Below are 27,163 nucleotides of genomic sequence, written 5' to 3'. Positions count from 1 at the left end.
ATAGAATTTAGGCCAAAGGCCAAGCGCTGGGACCTATGAGGTCATTCAGCGCTGAAAGGGAAATAAACAGTGAGAAGGTTTGAAAGGTGTAACAGGATGAAAACCTCGCAGTTGCACTGTGAAACAATTGTTCGAAAGGGTGGAAATTAAGATGGAAGAAAGAAAATGTGAACGGAGGTACAGTAAAAGGAATGAAAGAGGTTGCAGCTAGGGGTCGAAGGGACGCTGCAAAGAACCTCAAGCAATGCTTACAGAGCACCACATGAGGTGCACTGGCGGCACTACCCCCTACGGAGAACAGTTGCACATGTCAGCAACTCATTGGTAGTACTAACCAGCGTTTCAGCTGATTATCCAGCAATTGCCAAAGGTTCGTTCTCTACTTTTGGCCGGCGATCTATTTCTAATATATACGAATATCTATGGAATATATATACGACAAGTTCCCGACGTCTGTGACTTGTTTTACTGTAGTGTAACACACCGTTAGGGCTCTTGTACACGATATTTGGCCAAGTATGGTTTCGAAGCATGGTACCGAAGCTGTGCTCGGAAACTGTTCGTGTACACAGAAACACTGAACCACCTACACTTCCTGGGCAGCTACGAGTGAGCTGAATATTTGCGTGCTTCGATACCATACCTCGACACTGATCCGAAGCGTTCGCCAAAACCATACTTGCCCACGCATCGTGTATAAGAGCCCTTAGAGATACCTCTATCCCTCCATAGCCTCCTCATGACTTTCTGGCCTTAAGAACTTCAGGATAATTAAGCCAAGGTGGAGTGTGAGCAATTTCCTTGGCAATGAGCTGGCTTTCTTCTAAAAACTGCCTCAGCAATAGCATCTCTCTCTCTCTCTCTCTCTCTCTCTCTCTCTCTCTCTCTCTCTCTCTCTCTCTCTGCGCATAATTATAAAATACGTAATACATAAACAATTTGCAGTTCTAAGCCCACCTAGGAAGTTAGGCTTTTGGCTTGGTGTATTCGGCGGTCAGCAAGTTTGTGAAATGTAATTAATTACTGAATGGATACTTTTTTTTTTCTTTTAAGGAAGATTCATTATGATCCATAGAACACTATTTTAAATTTTGATGTTTATTCGCCCCTGGTTGTGCATCGAGGGTTTCTTTTATTGCTTTACTGTTACCGTCTCTTCTGTGTTAAAAAGAAAACACCACCCTTCTGATAATGTAAAAGCAAGTCAAAGTGATACAGGATAATTGGGTAACTATACCCATCGTTTTTTGCGGAACTTGCATTTCCCTGAATGTCTTATACCGTCTTCTATGCTGAGGCAACTAAAATCAGACTAGGGATTCAGAATTCTACAGTTTATAAGAAAATAAAACATGACAATTTAAACGTATATAACTATATATTCCAGCTGTATATCACTAAAAACACAAGACACACAATTATTTATCGTCGTTTCCCTCTGTCAGTTTAAAATCCAAATAATGAAACAACCACTAATGAATTTAATAGTCTAAAAGTTTTCCCTAACTGTATCGACCCTTTTTCAGTGTCCTCTGAGATGTTTTACAATAATGAGGATAATGAGGATGCAAACGCCGACGATGATAGAAGAAACGATGTCAGGGACGAGGCAGTGTTTATTAAAAGCCAAGGTGAAGACTGGTAACCGCAGCTTCAAGAGAAAGTGGTACCCTTTCCTGCTTATCATAACTGAAGAAGTGAGCGTTCTGATCAGGGAATCAGTAAGGAAAAGGAAATTTATGAGTAGATTTTCCATTTGGAAAAAAGTAAGACAACATATTCGAAAGCAGGACATTATTCCGAAAAGGATTACACTAAGCATAAAAAGATATACTCGTACAACATTTATAAAAAAAAAATCAATTCGATCTGACGAGAACAAAAAAGAGAAAAGAAATTGTTAATATGACGTTTCCATTTTATAAGAGCATAACCTACCTAAAACTGCGGAGAGATGACAGTATTATTGGATGTGAAAGTGTCCGAACTTTGTGCTTCCAGGCCACCCAACCTAGCTCCATTCCTTATTTGTACACAGTTTATTATATATGCTAGTATTGGACTTCTAAATAAATGAAGTTCATTACTATGAAAATGAAGAGAAAGGTCCGTGTTCTTTAAAAAAAAAAAAAAAAGAACAGCGCTAAAGATAAGAATGGTTCCTTTCTTCAGCAAAGTCAGGAAGACCCAAAAATTTTTTCGCAGCACACGGCAAGACACAGGTACTCTAGACACCGAGATGACAAAATGTCAGGCTCTAAGAGAACGAAAAAATCTCCGTAGGTGAAGGAACCTAGTTAAAGCCTAAAACCTCATTAGGATGGCATCCATATGAAAGCTTACCTCGCTTAATAAGAACCAAATAACAGCTAAATTTTCATACAAAATATACTTTATAAAATAAATATCATTCCCAAGCTAACGATAATGAGAAACACTAAGAAAATGCGTACAGTTCACCCTTGAACTTTATTTATAATTAAGATGCCCTGAAAGTAAAACATACAACGTCAAATAAACTTTTATAAAACAACCAAAAGTTTGTTTTCCACGTCAACAACATACCAAGAATAAAAAAAAAACACCATGAGTGAAAAACTATACTTACTGTCATGAAGGCAGGGCAAGGCTGATAAAGATACAGTAAAGAGAGAAAGAGAGAGAGAGAGAGAGAGAGAGAGAGAGAGAGAGAGAGAGAGAGAGGGACTGTCCTTTGACACATACAAAAGAGGGGAAAAAAATCAATCGAGGAAATGAATCGAGTTTCAAAACAAAAAGACCTTGAGCGGTATTCCAATGTGATACAAGGCAACAAGAGTAAATAAATCCCTTTTCTCGTTGAAGTGCTCCACGAAGATTCGGATCAGAATACGGCTCCCATCTCATGCACCCTGAGCTATGTCCTCCTCCAAGTACCTAACGTTTTCAATTATAACCACCCACACAGATGCCCCTCTTATAATATCTTAATGTCAAGAATTAAACCAATTTACCATAGAAGGCTTTACGAAAAATTGCTTGTATTTCTCACGAACAACATTTGCCAGGGTTTTGCCCAGCCCACGAAACTCAGCTGATAAACTATTTTACCACGCCGTTCCACGCTGAATATTCCAAAGCGAGACATTTATGACCAAATACTCCAAATTAGTTACATAATGCAAATAATTTTATCCTACATTCCAATTAGCCGTTTAAGTTGCATACAGTTTTAAAATAAGATATTTTATTGTGAAGTCAACAGCAATCAGGCTCTCCAACAAAGGTACAACTTCAAAAGCGAATATCGGCAAGATCGAAATGATTACTGTACGTATGTATGTTTGTGTATATATGTATGTAAAAACACTTAACGCTACGTTCTGCACGACTTTGACCCATTTTTATAACATTCCATAACACTAACGAATTTCCTAGTAAATGTCAACCTGCGGCTATCTGATTTCTAATGCATTGCCTCTAAAATATCGCAGGCATTTCAAGCCGAATACAATGTTTAATTTATTTTTTCCCATCTGAATGCCTTCCTTTGAAGTTGAAATCAGGCTAGCTTTAATAAATGCAACTCCACCATTAATGCAGAATTCCTACATTTATTTTCAATTTTACTTTGGTGACGTAAATTGGAATCTGAATTGCAGTGCTAAATAGCGCCTTTCAGTGAATCACAGCCAGATTCATTACAGCATCGTCTGTTCCAGTGAATCAGCACAAACTTTGATGAAATTCATTGGTTTCACAGAAATTCTAAAAAAAAATTTAGAATTTTGATGAAATTCATTGATTTTGCAGATATTCTAAAAAAAAAAAATACAGAATACGTCGGTAAAAACTAAATGGTACAAGGATTCGCCCTCTAATTTCGTGAAGATGCAGGCCCATGCTAGTTTGGAATCACTGGATACTCTGTGGGTAACTAGTAATATCCAAATAACAATGAACTCTCTTTTGTTCTCCTCTCTATATAAACATATGTGGAAATGCATACTGTTCACACACATATATACATACATACAGACAAACATAATATATATATATATATATATATATATATATATATATATATATATATACATATATATGTATAGTGTATGTTTGTGTGTGCGTGTATGTAAAAAAAACATTCAAATTATTGCTTTAAAATAACTGTATTTACTAAAAAAAATAATCTATATATATTATATATGTGTGTATATATATATATATATATATATATATATATATATATATATATATATTTTATATATATATATATATAATAATAAATACATATGTATATCTACACACATATGATATTATACAGACACACAATATTCTCTGCAGCCCCGGGCTGAGCAACGTTAAAACCTCGCCGTCGAGCTTTTCCCTAATTTGACATTAATCTCGGAGGATTCTTGATTATGAGAGCGCCGCTCCTCATTCCCGATACAAATGTGACTTCATCGCATCGCGTTTCAAAATTAAGTTTTCCTCTTTCGTGACAAGCTGCCAGATGATTTCCGACCTAATGAGATAAGCCTTCAGTAGTGTTCACCGGGATTTGAGCAAATTACGCCAGAATAGATAATGGTGCTTTGCATATGCATTTATGATTAGCCTATTATGCTTGGCAGATAATCGATACGACCCAAAGACCCGTGAGGAAACCGCTACATGCTGTATCGAAGTATCTTCACAACTGCTGTATCAGATGCGGCAGATTACGGAATGGTTCAGAGAAATTTTTGTTTTTAAATTCTATGTATATGTATATACACATTTATATATATATATATATAATATATATATATATATACATACATACATACATATACATAATACATATATACACACATATATATATATATATATATATATAAAGAATATATATGTATATATATATATAATATGCATGTATGTAGCAGACACCTACTATTTAGAAAACTGTATCGGGAATACGCAAGAAAGGCGACATTTAATAAAACTTCACTTTAATGCCTTTATAAAAATCACGATAGTTACATGAGAAGGGTAAATAACGAATAACCACGGGGCCAAAGTTCTTGACCAACCCTATACTATTAACAGGTCTTAACTCTTTGTCAAATAGCTCTTCAAGCACACTATATCATCAGACTATTTCAAAGATGAAATTTGTTACGATACTTAATACATTGAAATTATTCTTCCTTTTTATTATCCCTCTATGTCATACTATATAAAGGATGAAAGCAACTATTAGCTTAACAGAACAAAAACAAAAAATGATTTTTTGAAATTCAGTTTAGTTTTTATCAGCTATACTGCCCAACAAAATACGAAAACACAACTTGTTTGCCATATACCAACTGTCTACGCCTTTGTCTTTATTGATTGAGAAAGGCAAATAAATACGAAAGAAAACAAATTTAACCTACTAGGGCTAAGGGACAAATCAATCAAAATATTACCGTCAGCTTTAACAGAGGGGAAGAAATAACAATTCACAAGGTGAAATGTAAACATCAGAATTCACAATAATGCAAAAGGAGCCACCCAAGTATAAACTCATTAATAATACAACAGGCATATTAAATGGCATACGAACCTTATTCCTTAATATGCATCCAAGAAATTTGCAGAATAAAAGTAAAGGCTAAATGTAAGAAAATATAGGCTAAATGATCCAGTAACTAATTCCATGAATAGAAGTAAAACAAATGGAAGCATCACTGAACTGAGGAACAAGCAATCCTCTTTTATACACACACACACACACACACACACACACATATATATACGAGTATATATATATATATATATATATATATATATATATATATATATATATATATATATATAAATATATATCTGGCGTCATAACTATAAAGGTCTTCACCCTATGAAACCACTCCCTGCAAATCTTGAGGCGTCAAAAGAAAGTTTACATCAAGTCCAAACAATTTGGATATAAATTCTATCTCGCATAAAGAAAGAACATGCATTGGAGAAGTTAACATTTGGATGCCGAGCAAGTTTACATGAGATACGGGCATGCATAACCTCAAACATCACCTGGCTGAAATTAGCAGTCAGTTCTGTCCAGGCCTTAAAGAATGGTAGCAATGACTATTCTCTCTCTCTCTCTCTCTCTCTCTCTCTCTCTCTCTCTCTCTCTATATATATATATATATATATATATATATATATATATATATATATATATATATATATGTATGTATATATATTATATACTTATATATATATATATATATATATATATATATATATATATATATATATATATATATATATAACTTATATATATACTGTACATACACATATATATGTGTGTTCGTTACACACCTCTTCCCCATGTGGCGAAGTGTCTCTGGAGTGGCAAAGGTTTTCCATTTACGACTGGGTAAAAAGGTGGGCTGTAAGGCAGGACTGATTTACGAGACTTGCAACTGTGAACCGAGAGCTGCACCGCTCATCTATGGTACCCACCTTTGACTAATTGCAACCTTACGTCAATACAAATATGTATAAAGAGAAACTTCGTAAGTAGACAATACAATCATAATTTTATGGAAAGACGAAACAAGTGAAAGGCAACAGACTTCATGATCGTGGCAATGTAGCTATTCGAAAGGATTTTTTCATCGAACTTTTTCCTAAGAAAAACATTAAAATTCCGGATTCAATATTCATGAGTTCATGTTTATCACTGAACAGAGAGACGAAAGCACGAATCAAGAATAGGTTTCAATCTAATTTTGTTTTGGAATTTTAGTAAATGATATCGACAAAATACGAAAATAAAAAATATTTTGTTTTATCAACAGAAACAAAGTAATAATGATTCGATGCTGCATTAAGAAAATGGAATTCAACTGCCTATTAAGACGAATCAGAACAATCTTCTAAACCCCTAAAATAAAGATGTACATAATCTTACGAGATTCTGTAATTCCACAAAACAGAAAAAGAGGTACCCGAAGAACTTTCTTACGCAGCACTCTCCTTCATAACTCGGACGCCACGAAACAGGCCATAATAATAATAATAATAATAATAATAATAATAATAATAATAATAATAATAGAGAATAAGGAGACCATCGAGGAGAAACCTGACAATGAAGTCCATTAATGACGCAAAAAGTTACGAGACGTTTTTTTCTCTTGAAAGTGCGTGGGCATACGTAATCTTGAGGGTGTTTCACCCACTCAAGAAACCACTGCGAAGTAGTATGCTCAGCACCCGCCGGAAATAGACAATATCCGCACTCGCAAGTTAATACACGTCGGAAATAACTCAATTCAGAGATTAGCGTCTCCGTGTTTACCTTGACGTGATGTTGGACTCGAGGGGAACTCAGGTCTGGGTAAAGGGGGGGGGTGGCAGGTGAGGGTAGGAGGGGAGGAAATAGAGATGCGAGTGGAACACAAGACAGGTTTATCGAATTACCATTAATTACTCTTTTTACAAATGCACTCAACAGTATTAATAATGAGGGTATCTATCTTTCCAGATCGGACAACATGATGGAACTGCTGTTGCCACTGTAAAAGGTAAGCAAGAATATTTCTGAAAGCACAACTATCTCTCTCTCTCTCTCTCTCTCTCTCTCTCTCTCTCTCTCTCTCTCTCTCTCTCTCTCTCTTTATGGTTATCTGGCAATATGGGCATGTGAATGAGTAATGGCCAGGGATACGAACTGCATAAAAATGGCGAACAGGTAATGGTACTCAATTAATGTGAATACAGTACAATACGGATATTGCATAAGATGAATATATATATATATATATATATATATATATATATATATATATATATATATATATATATATATATATATATATTTATATAATCTATGGGAATGATATCCCCAAGAAGGCAGAATAATGACGCAACGAATGTAAGACCTTCAGCAAAAAGAATTTAGAAAAATGGTAACTAAAGGAAGGCATTAAGCGTATGGGATGATCGCACACACGACATAAATGCTATTTATAAGTGGTAGTAGGATAAAGATGGATCACTAAGTCCACTAACGTAATACTGCCAATTTCCATCTATACAAGGAACAGTCCGTGACCTTGCTCAATCAAGTTGTGAATTATATATCTGTTCTCTTTTACAAAAGAGGATTAATCACAAGACCAAAAGAAACAAGTACTTTCAAATTATCATTAAAGCAACAATAACAGCCCACCAACAAGTAATAGTCAAGCCGTTGCACCAAAGTTGAGTAACGCTGACAAACCCGACCTCTACTGTACTCGACAAATCGATCCATTCAGAAGCATCGGGAAGCTTATCCCAAGACATATCGGATCTGTCTCTCCCCCAACCTCGGATATCCTACCTCATTTACGACTTCTGTTCTAGTAACCCTTTTCGAAACTTCCTCTCGTCTCACGACCCTTCGATCTACACACGCGCGCGCGCGCGCACACACACACACACAAACCAATCTCCAACTGTACGTTGCAAAGATCTGGTCGGTGGCGAAGTTCGAGCAAACACTTAAATAAACCCACACAATCCGATTGACCTGTAAGGGAATCCCGGTCCAGTTTTACACACAGGATTCATTAAAACCTATCTTATTAATGAATTCATAAATGAAAACGTTATTTCAGTACCTAACATACCACTGCTTTCCATTTGTCTTCGGGCAATGAGGAGAGAGAATGATTCGAGTACTAAATGAATAATCAGGAAATAAAAATCTGACAAAAATGGAACAGACCAATTTTTCATTTGTTCATTTACATCCAACCGCACAACTGTTTCTTGTTTAAACGGCGCTTTAATGAACTTCGAATAAAATTGTTGTTAAAAGAAAAAAAGCCTCAAAGCCCCCTTGCATAATTTTTGAATAATCAACGTAATTTAGATGATGAAAAAGCCCGAGTCTTTCGCTTCGAGGTGGGAGGCGGGAAGGCCCATCTACTAAATTAAGGGATTAAACGAACCATCGCATTTCCCGTCAAAGACGGCAGAAAAATGCAAGAATAATATACTTTTCCGTCGCCGACTAGCTCATTTTCAAAACCTTCCTAGAGACCTACCGACGACACCACGTCGCAAATATCCCCTCTGTTTGTGTGTAACCCTATTGTTGTTGCCTTCTCAAAGATAATCAAAGAGACTGCAAGAAACTCCCCCCACCCCCTTACTATAAAGGGAAACCAGACCTCTCTCTCTCTCTCTCTCTCTCTCTCTCTCTCTCTCTCTCTCTCTGAGCCAGGCATAAGAGATCGGACGGTATACAAGTCTGGCACCGAAATCGATAAGGATGGGAATGGAGTCAGGAAGGAGATAAAGGATGGGCACAGGAGAAGGAAATGCAGTTTGAGGTCAACAGGATAAGAGGAACTGACTGGGGAGGGGGAGGTGAGGGTAGGGGAGAGATATGACGACGGACTGAAGGATATGTGGAAGCCCCTTGAGAGAGAGAGAGAGAGAGGGGGCGGTTGGGGGGAGGGTTTACGTACGGCTCTCCAAAAAGTGTAGGTTAAATGTAAATCTATTCACGAGGTGAATTAAATACGGATTGGCTGTGAGCGCCTTTAAATTATGCAGTGGAGTGGATATGGACAGCAGATTATTTAATACTGCAAAGATTCAGTGAAACCAAAGGATCAGTTCTCATTTCTTGAGCTGAAATAAAAAGAAATAAACGGGGCATATCTTTATCCCGGTGAATTAACCATAGGCCCTCTACCTTTCACAAGTTTTCAATTTTGAGAAAAATTATAGAGAAAATAGTTTCTCTATAGGCAGAGCACCCACCGATTTTTCTGTTAACACTCGTGTAATTAACCCCTAACTAAAACGAAACTTTTACTTTGGGAGTATTAACACACGAATGAATTACAAGAAATAAATGGGACTACATCAAAGAATAAGAAGTAAAGGACTAAAACAGTTCTTCCACGCTTTCCAAAATTTTCCTGGTAACATGAAAATTTGTAGTACGCTATTGGGAACCGATTATTTTAGATATTCCCATAGAGAATCAAGTAAAACTATTCAGCAAATACCCAATACGTTCCGTTCCATGCAAAACATATCAAAGAAGCAAATATTCTTAGTATTCTTCAACTGTCTTTCAAAATATAATTACAGATTATGTTAGTTTTCCCAAACATTAAAATGTAAAGAAAACATCTCATACTCCTCGTGCCATATGTGATATATATATATATATATATATATATATATATATATATATATATATATATATATATATATATATATATATTAAGCATAATACTTTAATCTTGTGATCTCCTTCAATGAGTCAGTTACTCTGGCAATAAGACTACGGAGGTACCGAAGAAAGACCAAAACTTTAAGATTTTTAAAGGCCATAGATATAAAGCACCCCTTTTCTCAATGTCTGTTTCTGGAATATAAACACCAAATTCAATATTCAAGATCTTTGAAAACGGGGCATATCTTTAATCAGGAAATTTATATATGGTAAAAATAGTCAGGCTGAACGGATTCTGAATTAACTGAAATGCTGTAAATTTTAAAGAATACGAGGTAGGGGATTACCCACAAAATAATCATGAATATTTATCGAGAACCAAGGGAGATGTTTATTAATATGTAAGGTTTTGTCAAAGAATCACGGGAGGTAACTATTTTTTTCCTCAATTCACTCTCCACTCTTTGTATCTGTAACATTTTGAAGTTCATAATCCCAGTACATAAGTAAAAGACGTACTATACTAATATACCAGATATATATCATACCTATGCAATAAATCGGAAGTCCCTTACCGTGTCATGGTAACAATATGCTTCAAAGAACCACTGCAAAATCAGACCTAAAGAAGTTCAGCACACCTTGCACAGCCGGGACGACTTGTTCACTTTTAGAACAAAACAAAAGGGACCCCAAGGACCTCTGGTGCCGCACAAATAAAGCGTCACGGCACCTCATAGGAATGAGGATACGGACCCAGCCAAATAATAAGAGGGTAGGCATCAATTACTTCAGGCACCAACGGTGAAATGAAAGGCTGCGTACGGAAATAAATTACGGCGTTAGACCTCGTACGATATCTTCCGACGACAGTCTGAATCCTAATTACCGGGAAAAGAAAGAGCAACTTCAGACGCTTTTCCCAGAGCATGAAGGTAAATGATTGCTGCCAAGGCCAAAACAGATCAGCATTCTGAAATCGGTAGCACATTTTCTCAGGCGTTATTTACTGGTTTTGTGGATAAAGCCTACTCAGTGCCAGGTGGTTAATATATAGCATATGTGTTCATGAGACTGCAGCGTGCAAAATACGGCCAAGAACAACTTTCACGTATTTAAACCCAGTTACTATGAGGATACGGATCAAACAAATGTCATTATATCCCTGCAAAGTTATTTATGAATGGCCTTTTGAACCATTTATTGTTCTTTATTAATATATGAAATGTTTTCAAAACAAAAAGATAATAAATAGCGATAAACATAAGATATTTACATCTCAACGCTCAAATAGGGGGAAATGTGTCTTCAGCACACACACACACACACACACACACACACACACACACACACACATATATATATATATATATATATATATATATATATATATATATATATATATATATATATATATATATATATACAGTATATATAAAATAACATATGGCACATTACACAAAAAAAGGTTGCTTGACATTAACGATAAAAATCCAGTAAATGAAACTTGAGTAAACATTACAGGATGGAAGCTGAAAAGTTCATGTAAACATTCATAAAACAAACATATTCAAAACAAACTCGAGAGCCTCCTCACAGCTTCCTCAGATTAAAACACCAGCAAAGCAAGATAGACCAGAAAGGACTGATGATATGATCCAAATAAAAAGCAAAATATAAAACATAAAACTAATTCACGAAAGAAAAATAAAAGTCAAGAACATGTTGCGTCAAGCAGAGCGCTTCATTTAAAAAAAAAAAAAAACTACAACGTAAAAACCGGAAAATGAAAATAATCAAGGTATGCTGAAAAGTGATTGGCCTCGCTGGAGAGGATAACCGCGCCAGGAATGGAAACAGAGAGAGCAAAAGGTTTTTATCCCACAGGTTTTGTTTGCTTAAGCTTCTAATTGTGAAAAGAACCAGCGAATACCTCGCACTCTTTACGTAAGGTAATGGGCGTGTAGGAAAGAACACAACATGGCAACGTTGTGTAATATGCCTTGGAGAAAACTTCCCACGTGCTCTTTCTGACGTCATTCTTCCACGCAAAAAAATAAAATTACTAATTCTGGAGCATCGTAAGACATTAACATTACGGATTCTTTCTCTCTCTCTCCATACAAACCAATAATACCTGATTCCTGAATATAAATTAATATAACTATAACATTCATACACACATGTATATAATATATATATATATATATATATATATATATATATATATATATATATATATATATATATATATATATATATATATATATATATATACATACATACTGTTATATATATATATATACAGACACATATCCAGTACGTATGTATCTATCTACTAAAAACACGTACGTATAACAGCGCTTCTAAAAGTAGAAAATTAAGATACCATTCGTCACATGAAAAGACTTACTGGCCTGTCAAAACTTTATATCAGCTATCAATATGGCAAATTAGAAACCCTAAAATCTATTAAAACTCTCTTTTGGAAGTTATTACGGTTCATTTCCTACTGTACTGAAAAACCCGGGGACCGCCTAATTGCAACTATATTGCCCCTTCGCCCTATTTTCCATCAACGTGAGTAATCGAAATTCCCATTGCGTATTTTCTTTGAACATTGGTTTACCGTTTGGACACACAAAATCTTGCGATCTCGGCGAAATAGTCGCTTGTATTTCAAGTACATAGAATGATTCAGCTGAGAAATATCGGGCAGAATCTACTCTGCTCGCCGATGTAAGTTGCAATTATTCATCCTCGGTGAATGGCCGTTTTTCATAACTTATTCCTAGAAATCAAGAGAGCTAATATCAATTTTCATCTCACTCAAACAACTTCAAACTAAACAACAACAACCTCTTAAAGAAGTTGAAAGGAGGACTCCAAAGATCTCTAAAAAAAAAAAAAAAAAGTCAAGTTTGTTTTAACGTGACATGAGGATAATTATTTTTCTGCTCTCGATTTTATTCTGTGACGTTCCTTTCAAACAGAAAAAAATTCAGCTACTTGTTGTGCAGGCAGTGAGGCTAAAAGATGAAAAAGTGACAAATAAATTTCCACTCTGACATAAATTATCAAGTTTTTTGGAGGCATATTTCAATCCAGTTCTTTCTTGATTTTATCACAGCTGCACGTTATTCTTTTCATATCCTCCTCGCAATCTTTTCAGCAGAATGGCCTTGCAAAATTTACAGCTTTTATCATGACTGCACACACACATATACATATATATAAACATATATATAATATATATATTTATACATATATGCATATATTTCTGTAAATATTATATATACATAAATATATATAACATATATATATCTATATACATTATACATATATATATATATATATATATATATATATATATATATATATATATATATATATATATATATATATATAAGCATATAATTTATACATTATATATATATATATATATATATACAGTATATGTATACAATGGATAAAAACTGGATTTTTAAACAATAAACATTAACAAGAGATGACCTACAGCATGGTTTCCATCTGTTTGATAAACCACGCAAAGAGCATAATTCCCAGAAAGAGAAAATGCTAATTAAATATCAAACTTAATCAACCGGCTCATCATATAGTAGAGGTGAACCGTAAAGAATTTTATCAGAATTCATCCACTCTCATAATTTCATCTCAAATATTCAACGAATTCCCTTCTCATACTATGTTTTTAGCCGTCGACTTTCGCGAAAATAACATCCTCGCAGAAACGTCCGCAGAACTATGCTCCTCATTATGAAATCGTCTGTGGCATAAAGCAAGACATTTACATGGGCGCCGCAAGATGTCAAATGAGAATGCAGATTAAGATGGAAAGAATTTTCCGAAGGCAAGCATCAGACCTGGAGAATTATCGAGCAGAGAGAGAGAGAGAGAGAGAGAGAGAGAGAGAGAGAGAGAGAGAGAGAGAGAGAGAGAGAGAGAGTAATTTGTTTTACGTAGGAAGGATCCAAGGTGTAAGCAAAACAATTAAATTCTTAATTTCTATCAGCATCGTTTTATGTTTGAATTGACATGTCTTCTGAAAACACAAAACACTCAAATTAATTTCCTGCCTACTGCGAGGTACTTTTTATTGTGTTAGCTTTCCGGATCTACCGAGACAATAATTAATGCCTACCAAATCCCGGAATTCATTGTATAGGTTGCCCCTTGCCCAACAGTGCGAGAACGAAAAAGAAATCTTTGTGACAGATCTTCTGCAAGTCAGGAATCAAAGAGAAGCTTCCTTTTACGCACTTGTTTTCGTGTCCTTTTACTCAAATTTTTATTTACAGGAATCTATTTACTTTCACTATTAGTGTTTAAATGTTTTCTTTGGTTGTGACTTCACAATTCCATTCCATTTCTTGTAACTTGCTATGAGGGGGTGAGTACGTTCGTATTATTTCCTACAGAAAATTACAATGGTGCTAATATGAACGGCATGTATAACGCATGTACAACTTATACATTAAACATACAAACAAAACAAAAAACCTTTGTCTATTTATTTACCTATCTGTCAATCTATATATGTATGTATATATATATATATATATATATATATATATATATATATATATATATATATATATATATATATATATATATATATATCTTACACACATATATATACATATATATATATATGTATATATATATATATATATATATATATATATATATATATATATATATATCGAAAGATATAATGTGTACTGCAATGTATGTACATAAATTCGATGCTGCTGGACTAGTTTTTTTTTTGTACAAAGGGTTCGTCCACCATTCAGCAGTTGAAATTTGAATGTGTCAACGATCACCGTCCTTTCTTTTCTTGGAAGACATCCCCTGACAGGGTAAACGACAAAATGATAAAAAAAAAAAACAATACGCAGACACGTTCGCATACAAACATAACTAACCCTCAACACTTCTTTTCCTGTTCTTCAAACTCGTACGATCTGACACTGACCGGATTTCAACCCTTCAAACTTCGAAAAATACTTTGTCTCTTAAACTCTCTACGACAACATCTCTGGTTGAGACCCCTCTCTTCACCTTAACTCTCTCCACAGGCTCTGTACCAATTTATGACTTTCATTAAAAATCCTTTTAGTTATGTTCTGAAAACGAGTATTTTCATGGTAGAAAATGAGCTTTGAACGTTACAAAATTAACATCAACAACCTTGAGACGTCCCTGAAGAGACGCAATATAGTGCTAGCTAGTGCACCTGACCTGTCAATAGTGACGGCAACATTCAAGTCATTTTCATAACTGAGTTTACTCATCATTTGTCAAATCATTTTGCTCTGCATTTTTTTTTTTTATTCTGGTGTGGTTAAACACGGAACCTATTCTCCGTGGACTATTTTTTGTTAACAAAAATATACGGATATGCATTATATGCACGTACACATACGTACATTATATATACATACATACATATATATACAGTATGTATATATATACATATAATATATAAATACATACATATATATATTAGATATATATACATACTGTACATGTATATATTATATATATACATATATATGTATATATATATGTATATATATATATATATATATATATATATATATATATATATATATATATATATATATATATATATATATATATATATATATATATGTTCACGTTACCTTGCCTTGCCTGGGGTACAACTCAGGCACAATCTCTTTATATCAGCTTTTAATGATTTCAACAGTTTATTATTAATTAACGGTGGTCATTAATTACATATTTTTCACCACCTAATCCTTCTGATATGTTTTCCTTTTCCATTTGATATATGCGCCTTGTAACTGAATCGGCGGAACTCCAAAGAGTTCAAATTGGGTGTATGTGCTGTTCTGCTAAGAAGTGAAAGTCGATTCTAGTATATCCTTTTAATTGTCTTTACTGTTTCTCTTACATAGTTTATTCTTTGCTTGCATATTTCTTTTTCCGTACACAACTGCTTTCCCTGTTAAGAGCGCCTGTGTTGTGGCATTTTGCTCTTCCAATTAAGACTGCACTTCACACAACAGCAACAACAACAACAACAACAATAATAATAATAATAATAATAATAATAATAATAATAATAATAATAATAATAAGGTCTTTTGGGCAAGTTACACAAGAACGCATATAAACATGTCCAAGAGACCACCCTTTTGATGGCTGAAAAGAGAAAATGCACTTGCCACAAGCATCCGACGACGAGGCACCGACGGAAAACTCTCTCGTAAATAATTCCGCCGATGTTCAGTGAAAGCAAACAGCTTTAAATTCGTGTGAAACTAATTACCCTCGTTATCAGTTCATCAATCTTTATTGAGGAAGACGTTTAAAAAGCACTAAAAGCGCGGCGTCAAATGATGTCGTTTCAACACACAAATAATGAAGTTAATTACCTGCACCCTATTTCGGGGAAAAGCCATTCTAATCTAATTACCTCTGTAGTTAAGCAGTGGTCTGAAAAGGGACCGTTTTCCTATTAAATAAACAATGGGGATTTGAGGGGGGCCAGAGAGAGAGAGAGAGAGAGAGAGAGAGAGAGAGAGAGAGGGCACAATTACCAGTATCAGTACTTATGAAACCTGATCTTTGGTATCTTGTGAAGTATTTTGTATTATCCTCAGCAGAAGTGCCTCTTTAAACAATGATACTGAACACTATAAAGGAGAAAAATCAATAGATCGCAGAGCTTGACATCGGTAATTAATGAGTTCTTTCTGGGCAATATGGGGTTCAGAGAGGACTAAGAGTTGATAGAGGCCGCAAGAATGATATGTTACATTAAAAAGTAAAGATGCTATGGTACCACTGAAGGAAAATAAGAACTAAAAGCGTAGAAAAGTATAATTCAGAAGATCGCTAAGCATTTTAATCGATCTTACGTAAACATACTAGAAACAAAAATGCAAAATCCGTAATAAAGGGAAAATGTCATCTTTCCCTTACGCCGAGGTAGAAGCACATCCCAAAGTGTCTTCATTTGATTATAATTATATCTAAAGAGAAGGGTCGAAACAAAAGCTTTGGCCTGAGACACAAGTGTACGTGCTCACGAAGCTGTAGCAGGGGGCAGAAGTATCCTGGTGCCTATTTTGCTGCGGAATTTACGTGCTTTATGGATTTGGCAAAGACTTTCCTCATGAGATGCTGCCTAGACTCAGAATATAAAAATCTCCTTTCTTCCGAATTTTTCCTTGCCGTCTCATCTCTTTCTAGCATTGCCAGTTAAGTAAAAAGAGTAAGGATACTTAATCAGAGTACTGTACCCAGAATGATATATACTCACGCTTATTTGCGTACCCAAGATATTTAAAAAAAAAAAAAAAAAAAAAAAAATCTTTTTTCAAGCCACAGTACTCGCAGGAGAGATTAAATGGCAGCGTAATTACAACGCAACTGCAAGGGAAAAAGGATTACTCCTCTTACAGAACTACTGCAGTTTCTCCTGTACAAGGAGAGAGAGAGAGAGAGAGAGAGAGAGAGAGAGAGAGAGAGAGAGAAAATTACCATATAATTTTACAAACTGACTCATACGACGAGGATTTTACTTGTTTATGTATAAACTTCCTCAGACCATAATTATATCCGTAGCTTTTTACATACTGTATTGTCAAACTGCTTGAATTTAGCCATGTTAACGCATAATAACTAAGAAGCACAGAACTAGCACAGCTATGCCGTTCTTTGTTAACATAAGAAAACTGCTCACAGCAATTAAGAATAGCATTTACCATGATCATGGAAACTTCTTGCATCTTGAAATAATCACACGAAAGAAGAGACCTTCAAGAAATTCTTTAGGTAAAAATGCAAAAAATCACTAACGTTGAGTCACAGATCAGCTTTATACTACAAATTAACAGTTGGCCATTACCATCATTCATTTGGCGTCGAAAATCGATTAAAATATCGACGATGGGTGCTGATAAGTAGGGATGAATTACATTAGCCTACATTGCGTATACCACAACATGAAGAAATCGAATACACGTAAACTTCAGATTAACTCTTTAAGCTCATTCAAGTGGGTAACTGAATACGCCAGTGACATCATCTGGCACAGGATCAACGTCTTGCCTGGCAACTGTTCATTAAAAAAGTAAAAAAAAAAAGGGGGGGTTAAAGATAACTGACTATAATATCGCTATCTCACTTTCTTGGGAGGAACGAAATGCTCTTGCATTTCATTCAACGTTTCTTCTTATTTTTTGCATCATCTATTTAAACCTCGAGACGTAAAAGATGACTTTAGTGTAAGCGATTTCAAGTGAAGAGTGTGGTTTTAGAATTCTGCGTCTGTCATTACCTTTCTGCAAAGAAACAAACTTTTAAGATACTTCGTTGAATTGAGCTTTAGAAAATTAAAAGTATTTGGATCCATTTATTATTGGTGGGTCTGCCTGAAGTGAAGTTTGTTGCATTGTCACGAGTTCGAAAAGGGTGCAGTGATTTTCATGCTACAACGAGATACAATGTTCAATAAGATAAAGAAAAGAACATAATCGAAGCTTTATAAAACATGAAATTGTGAATATTGGCCAGAAATATTAATAAAAAAAAAGCAGTGGCATTGTTGGATGGCTCGAAATCTTCATTTTGACAAACGCAGCCCTCACAAAAGGGGCAAACATACACAAAAGATTTTTCATTAGGCCCTACACAAAAGTTTCTGGAAGTAGTTTCTTAGGATTCTCCACAGGAACTTCTTTATTACAAAACTGAAAGATTATCTTCAGAAGTGAAATTCATCTGAAATTATTCAGGAGCAATTAAAATTAGGATAAAGTCATTCACCCCTTTTTTATCAATATCTCTCTATTTTCTCATAAGAATGTTCTAATACTGCAATTTTTTTAATCTCGATCATTCCGTCTTGTTTCCCTAACGTTACATCACAATACACTCAAAAAGATGTAAATGAACGTTATGTGAAATGAATATTAAAATTCGATTTGTTCACTACCTCATTTTAGTTTTAGACTCTAATCTTCTTTCATTACTGATATAACTAAGGACCCGATACACATTACTGATTGTCGACATCAGGAAGGCAGAATGATTAAGCTTTGCTGATGGAAATGTCGAGTTCTGTTTCAGACTACTTGTACAGCATATGTTATTTTGCCAACAATTTCCATTCTCAAATATCATCTTACTCTTAACACTACCATCTGACATCTAACTTTTATTGATGCCTTTGTCTTAGCTACCAAGGGCGAAATGTGAACAAGAAGGTCATCATTCTTCATCAGTTTTTCATCGGGAAAGTATTGTTTCCCAACTTCTGCAATCAACCTCCATTTAGAAGCAGGAATGACATCGGAAACGGAGCATGTTTACATTTTTATTCGCTCTATCTTCTTTTTTTTTTATCCAACAGCAGTCGAGTTGGACAAAAATCAATACCGCTCTCCTTGATCTTCTGTTTATTATCGATTTTCAGTAGTATGCCCCTACACTGTAGCATTATAATCTAACAACGTAAATACAGAATGAAAATTATATATTTCCCTCAAATACACAACACTGCTTTCCTCAATTTAAACATGTGTTAATTATTGCACTAGGACAGTCAACATATAGAACTCCCAACACCGACGCCTCTGACTATACTACAAGTTCATAGAATATTCTAATCATTATTCCACTTATCGCCATCAGATTTAACATCAAAATTATTTCCATGACCATCATCCCGAACAGACGCACGTTAAACCTATACAGTAGGTACGGCACGCGAGGGCGACTGCTGAGAGAGAGAAAAAAAATTGAAATTTATACCAAAGTTCCTTTGAGAGAGCCAACATAATACACAACAAGTGCAGCAGAGATCTCTCATCCTCTTTTGTGTTAAAAGTTTGAAAAGTCGAGGAACTCCTGACTCCGAGATGAGCAAGGCAGAACGAAAAAAGCCTGCAAGAAAAAGCGTTCTGGAAAAAGAGGAACAAGTAGAATTGTCCTTTAATTTGAATTCGGCAATAATGGTCGGGAGGAAAATACTGCGACTGCACCCGAGACAGAACACTGACAAACTGAGTATGAAATTACGAACACAATTCCTCTACTAACAGATGAGAGGCATAATTCAGTAAACAATGAAAATAGTCTATAATTCTATACATAATACTACATACTTCTATACATAAGAGAGAGGATAATACCGATGTAAAGTTGAAAGTTCGCTGTATTCTTCGTTAATACATTGTTCACAAGCTTTATTCATCAGCACGGCTTAAGTTAATCCATGCCGGAGACGCTTAAAATATTCGTCTTAAATGCTGTGTTAGTGAATAACTCGCATGATTAACGCATTAACTAAAATACCGCTCATCGCTTATTCGTCATTAATCCCTAGCTTTCGTTGCTCTGTTAATGAACTATTCAGTTTTTTATCCCGATAGTCTGAGCTGTGGCAGGGAGACTTTAGAAATTCAATTCTTTGGTGCTTAATTAAAACATTACTTAGACAATTTGTAAATCGCCTGTCAAATTTAACAATATAAAAATTAGACAATTTATCATTACACTCCTTCGTTACTTTTTACTTTTTTGTTTAGGTCTTTCAATAAAAGAATTTTTTTATATGCCTTATCAATTCCTCGTATGAGTGCTTCATCGATCTTTTATAGATAATTTACCAATCCATGGCTAAAAAGCTTATTGAATAAGTTTTTGGAGGAAATGCAAAAAAAGTTCGTTAAAACTGATCTTACGGATTTCATTACTCTAGAATCTAATATTTCCAAACACCTTCTTTGTCAGACATTAAAGTAACATTTACTCTAATTACTGAAAACGCTCATTAAAGTATATGAATCCTTCGTTATGTCCCAATGATAAACAAACCACGAGAAAAATTTTGTATTTACAAGATGAATGCTTTGTTGTGCGAAATGAACTTTAAATATACAAAAAGAACTTGAAAAGCTATCCAAAAAAGTTAAACGGAATACAATAAGCCACCATAAACGTGGATATTATTTCACAAAACAAATTAGTTTTACATTAAAATGAAATAATCAAAGTAAGAATTATCAAACGTTTCTATAGCCCTAAAGCACATATATACAATGCTCCATCAAATTTTTTTCATTTGGATCATTTTCTTCGTCAACGCTGCCACTCCCCTCCGTTTTGTATCTTCTATCTTTAACTTCTTTTGACTTTCTTTTGCATTTTGCTAGTTATCTGAAAAATGAAAAATCTTAAGCTGAAATCTTTATTTGAAACCGATAACTTATATACGTAATTTAAAATTCCACATAACACTAAACTGCGTTTCTGTTTATTAGGGGATATTTTTCTTAGAAAGTAATAATAATAATAATAATAATAATAATAATAATAATAATAATAATAATAATAATAATAATAATAATAATAATAATAATAATAATAATAATAATAATAATAATATAGATACATTTAGCACCACCCCCAACACACCCACGCAGTAACCCACATCAATTTCACTTCTTTCCAACTGAAAAAAAATATCCAATCACTCCATCATTAATAATCCTTTTGTTGTTTTATTGGAATTGCTCTCTTTGAACCACTTAATCTCTCCGCGCAAGCTCTCGCATTTTACGCCTCACTCGGCTTGATAGCTATCGACAGCAAGAGGTGATGCAGTGTTAAAAATAATCTTCTTTTTTTGAAACGCTATTTTATACTTCAAAAATCTCAATGGAACGCGTACTCGTGATTTTATTACACAGCAATCCTGGATAAAACCGACGCGGCTATTTTTTAATAATAATAACCAAACTCAACACGTATTCCATTTATGTTTCTCTGTTACGTAACAACAATGGTAACCAGGAAATAAACAAAATGTTCAGAATCACCATCGTCTGGCATGGGGGTAGCCCCATCTAGCCGCTATTTAGGTACAGAGAATGAAGTTCCTTCGTCCAAAGTTCAGGACGTGTGTAATGTCCCTAGGATGAGGAGTTTACGTCCCCACCATCTTATTTATATTAAATTCGTTTTCGACAGTATGGGGACAATAATAATAAACTATAGCTCTATATAATATATGAATTGGTGAAGCCATACCAATAAATCCACAAACTTGATGTACGTTTTTTGGAAACACCCCGTCGGCTTCGGCTGAATTTAGTGCTCTCTCTCTCTCTCTCTCTCTCTCTCTCTCTCTCGAACTGGGAGTGAGGTACTGCAGTGACAAAGGCTGATTTGTTAACTATAATTCCTACATCATGGCCCTGTTGTTATCGATTTCGATGCATATCACCATTGTTATTCGCGATCAAAGTCCAGGGAACAACAACAAAAAATAAATTAAAATATTAATAATACATGAATTACCCACAGAACACATAATTGAGAAGTTTAGAGTCTTTGCTATTAAAACTGCCGAAAATATAGTATCTAAAAAGAAGAGAAAAACTCTAACTTAAGATGGACAGTCATACAGAAGGCAACATAAGCCACGGACAAACATAGGCCACTTACCGGATGGACCAAATGCAATCTAGAGACCGGTTGTTTCTGACTACAGCATCAACATAATATTTCCTTTGAATTACTGATTCTGAAGCCCTCACTGGGAGAATATATTCATCTGAACGCTACTAATATAACATCATAATAATGTGAAAGTCAAACATGTTTTTATGCATAGCTGCTACACTTCATTTTTTAAAAATTGTTTATGGCTCTTTTTTGACACCTCTAACGTATCTGGAATGAATGAATGAATGATTTTTGAGTTATCTGGCATCGTGACAACTGGATCATTGATGCCGATATCAATCAAATGAACAGCACAGCTACTATGAAAACAATAAACAGATGAAAAAAACTGAAATACTATATTTTTGCGAGAAGGCCAGCGTCGATAATAAATCTAAAAATGCCACTGGCATCATCCACCACATCCTCTCCAAGGATCTTAGCAAGGATGAACCTGCCATCCCGACCGAGAGACTCAGAGAGGTAACGGCTTCTAATATCCCCAAGACTGGGGCACTCATCCAGCAAGTGCCTCACAGTCAAGGGGACCAGACAAACCTCACAAAAAAGGTTGATTCTCCCTGCCCATCAAAAAGCTGTGTGTTAGGCGAGTATGCCCAATCCTTCAGCGGCAAAGAGCAGTCTCCCATCTTCCAGGCATCCTGCCATACTTCCAAGGAAATGTAACATCCGTCATTTCTTTCATTTTATTTTCTCCTATACTATTCCAATGCTCTTGACACAAATTAATTATAAATTTTCTTATGCTTGGGAAGAAATCATTATATAAAAGTGGACACTTCCTTGGAAGTAAATCTAGAGCTGCTGCTTTGGTCAAGCTGTCAGCTTCTTCATTTCCATGCACACCAGCATGTATCTGGAAAGAAGCTTTTCAAAAATCCTTTAAATATTTCCTACGCACCAATGAACAATATAACAAAACGCACAAGGGTGTTACACAGTAAACCAATATAAACCACAAAAGAAAGAACAATCTAGTAAATGAATAAAATCAATGAACCAAGCCAAAAGCAAAAAATCGTTCTTATAAAACCATGAACAAATTAAACCAATGGAAGAAATTAGGTAGTTTATTCAAAGCAAGCTCCCCCGGGAAGTCTCAAAATTAAACCATAAAATAAAAAGGATACTGAAAGCTTCTAAAATTGTCACCCCTTAAACAAAATATGATAGGTACAAAAAAAAAAAAACATATAAAAACACCAAACATAAAACTTAATCTCACTGATGAGTACTTTTTACTCTGTCATGGAAAAACCCCAAGGGTTAAATCATGCAAGCACCACACAACGGCGTATAGAATGTTTTACTAAGACTTGGCCCTTACTAAGGCAAGGACGTCATATCGACTCATGCCTTCGTATAATGACCCAAAAGGGGATATTGGAATGGGAATTCCAACCACAAAAATACACAAGCAGCTTAGACGATACTGCATTGGAACCATTCTGACTATTGCTCAGCGCAACAGAGATTCCCAGATGTACTGTGATGGCTCCTTTACAATAGCGGCACTTTATACTTTTAACAAGGTTTCCCCAACGGCAAAACTACGTGAATATTTCAATAACGTAACAAAGGCAGTCAACACCGAGACATCAAAGACATGCTTAAGCGAGCCTTTATTTCTTCAACACCAAAAGGAAGTTTCTTATTATTTTTTTCTGTCCATCAAAGGAGTATTTTCTGTGTCGCACAATTAACAGCCTCATTAACATTCATTGTTTGCTCATTTAACTCCCCCCCCAAAAAAAAAATCATAACAGCGCTTCAAACAGTGGAGAGGTAATTAAGAGAGCAAGCGATTATTCTGCTTATAAGCATGGCTATTTCTTGATAGTTGTTTTTGCTTGCTTAATAGAATAGACGTAAACATACTGTGTGCATGCCCATGTACACCTTTTAGGAGAGAGAGAGAGAGAGAGAGAGAGAGAGAGAGAGAGAGAGAGAGAGAGAGAGAGAGAGAGAGAGAGAGAGAGAGAGAGAATTAGTTGCATAAAAACACATATGTTTATTCCATAAAAAAGCCCTCTGCAAATATGAAGTTTTCTTATCATCATATAAGAAGCTCTCGCAGGAAAAGGTGAAAGTAAAGCTCGTAGACCCTGAGCTTTCGTCTTTATTTCAAGGCCTGATCACGGGACCATTGTGGTATTGGATGAATTCTAATTATCACAAAAGTGTTTCCCTTTCCATTACAATAAATGTTTTCACATTTAAGCGATTATACATAATATAATTATCAAGAAAGCTCAGATATATATAATATATACAGTATATATACAAATATATATACACACACACACATATATATATATATATATATATATATATATATATATATATATATATATATATCTTATATATAGAATATATATAAATACAACATTTTAAATGTTCTAGAATATGAGAAGTACAGGTAGACAACACTGTAATAATGTACCACAAAGTATTTAGCCCACATGCAGTATAAAATCTTCAGCAATTTGCTGCAAAGCATAAAGATGGCAGTAGATATAACAGTGATATACTGTAATTTTGTATGATGTAACGGTAGTAGTAGTATTAGTAGTAGTAGTAGTATAGGAGTAGTAGCATAAATTAATAATAATAATAATAAAAGTATGTCAAACTATACTGTAGCCATTCGTGTAACCCTAACTGATTAAAAGGATTCTTACAGCTTTCTAATAATAATAATAATAATAAGAAGAAGAAAATTTTAACTACAAATGGAACAAATACGAAGCACGTTTATTAATCTAATCCAAACACCTAGATATCAGTCATCTGAAAGAGATTATCAATATTTTCGGAAAGGTTCTGCTTGAGCATCGATGAGGCTACGAGACGTTTAATATGCTCAATTCTAATAACCCTCAGTTGATTTTCTTGTCGAAGAACTTCTTCCCCTTCCCGGCTCTCCTCTTCTCGCTCCCTTCCGTCAGTCCTTCCTTCCTTCCTCTTTCAATCCTTGGCACAATAAAACAAGAAAAAAAAAAAAACGGCGGGGCTCTGCTGGCATTTAACTTCAGCCTTTCTTTTGTTTCCCTTCCGGGCTAACCAAGACCCAACAAATCTCTCTCTCTCTCTCTCTCTCTCTCTCTCTCTCTCTCTCTCTCTCTCTCTCTCTGTGGAAACTGTTTGTTTACAAGAAATCCTCAAAAATTCTCATCGCATAAGACATGAGTTTTCTCCTTTACATAATCCTTCAAATTAGTTTATCTTAGCGCATATTTTAACCCTATATTACCCTCAGCCCTCTACGAACAGCCCAAATATTCAAACTGCATTCATTATAAGAAACTTTATTGTAAACTGTCATTCATTCTCGGGTTATCGTCCCGTAAAGGGAACTACTGGAATACAGTTCCATAAAGCGGTGAAATTTTTCGCAACAAACTTAAAATTCCTGAACGTTGGCAGTAAAATCCTCAAGTTCCTTTTTCCTACATTATGCTCCCTTCCTTGATTTAAGCAAAGGCCCGCTCCCCACAAGCAAAAACGTATAATCCCTGTCAGTCTATGTGAATGAGATGAGAGAGATGCAACTCTCCACTCGCTCTTTCCTCTTTTCTTTTGGATCATGACTCATTTTACCTCATTTGCTTCTATTATTCTTCCTGGGATTCCCCTTGAAAAATTATTCGGCGCGCTCAGAGACCACTCATAGGACGAGCTGTGTAAGACGGGCACATTTTCGCATCTCGGTCTGGAGACACAATAAATTTTCTACAGAGTTAACAAAAAGAGAAACTATTATTTCTTACAAATAAACGATCTTTGCGACGACATGCTATATAAATAAAACATTAAATAGAATTATAAAGAGGTAAACATTCGGCAACGGCAAAATATCACTAAACAGCCTGAAAAATCAGTTTTCTTATCAACTTCCCCACGGAAGGACCTCGTTCGCTAATAAAGGTTGAGCTCTCTTCAGGATTATGAAAATGCATCTCTCTCTCTCTCTCTCTCTCTCATGTGCGTGATTTTCGTGATGGCTTCTTTTTTTGGCTTTCGCCTCTTACCATTCTGTCTCCTACGCATCAGCTTGAGATGAAAAGAAGTTCAAGAGGTGGAACTTCACAAGACACGAAGAGGAGGGCCAGTCAAGGAAGGCTAGTCGGTGGAAGGGGGAGGGGGAAGGCTGGGGAGGGGGTTGAGAGGAGGGGGTCGTAAAGACTTTAGCAAGTGAAAAGAGGATGGTGGCTAAATATGGAGGCTCTGTGAAACAAAGTATAAAAAGTTGGGAAATGAAATCTTCAGGGAGAAAGCTTCGTTAAAATGAACCGTCTTATACAGACCTCATATTAATAAATTAAACAATTAAACACTCAGACTTACAACAACACGCATTTGCGCAAAAAGAACATTTTAATAGAGAGAGAGAGAGAGAGAGAGAGAGAGAGAGAGAGAGAG

General features: G+C 35.1%; 1 protein-coding gene across 2 annotated transcripts in view; it reads left to right on the top strand.

Moving 5' to 3' along the window:
- Nucleotides 1-27,163, top strand: part of Pde6 (phosphodiesterase 6) — a 370,807-nt gene that overhangs the window by 56,813 nt on the left and 286,831 nt on the right. For both annotated transcript variants that reach the window (XM_067130407.1, XM_067130406.1), the window contains exon 2: nt 7,496-7,535. The gene's annotated coding sequence lies outside the window, so the exon portion shown is untranslated. The remainder of the gene's footprint in view (nt 1-7,495; nt 7,536-27,163) is intronic.

The sequence above is a fragment of the Macrobrachium rosenbergii genome, chromosome 28, assembly GCF_040412425.1.
Source record: "Macrobrachium rosenbergii isolate ZJJX-2024 chromosome 28, ASM4041242v1, whole genome shotgun sequence".
NCBI lineage: Eukaryota > Metazoa > Arthropoda > Malacostraca > Decapoda > Palaemonidae > Macrobrachium > Macrobrachium rosenbergii.
This window is presented reverse-complemented; position numbering and strand designations above follow the sequence as displayed.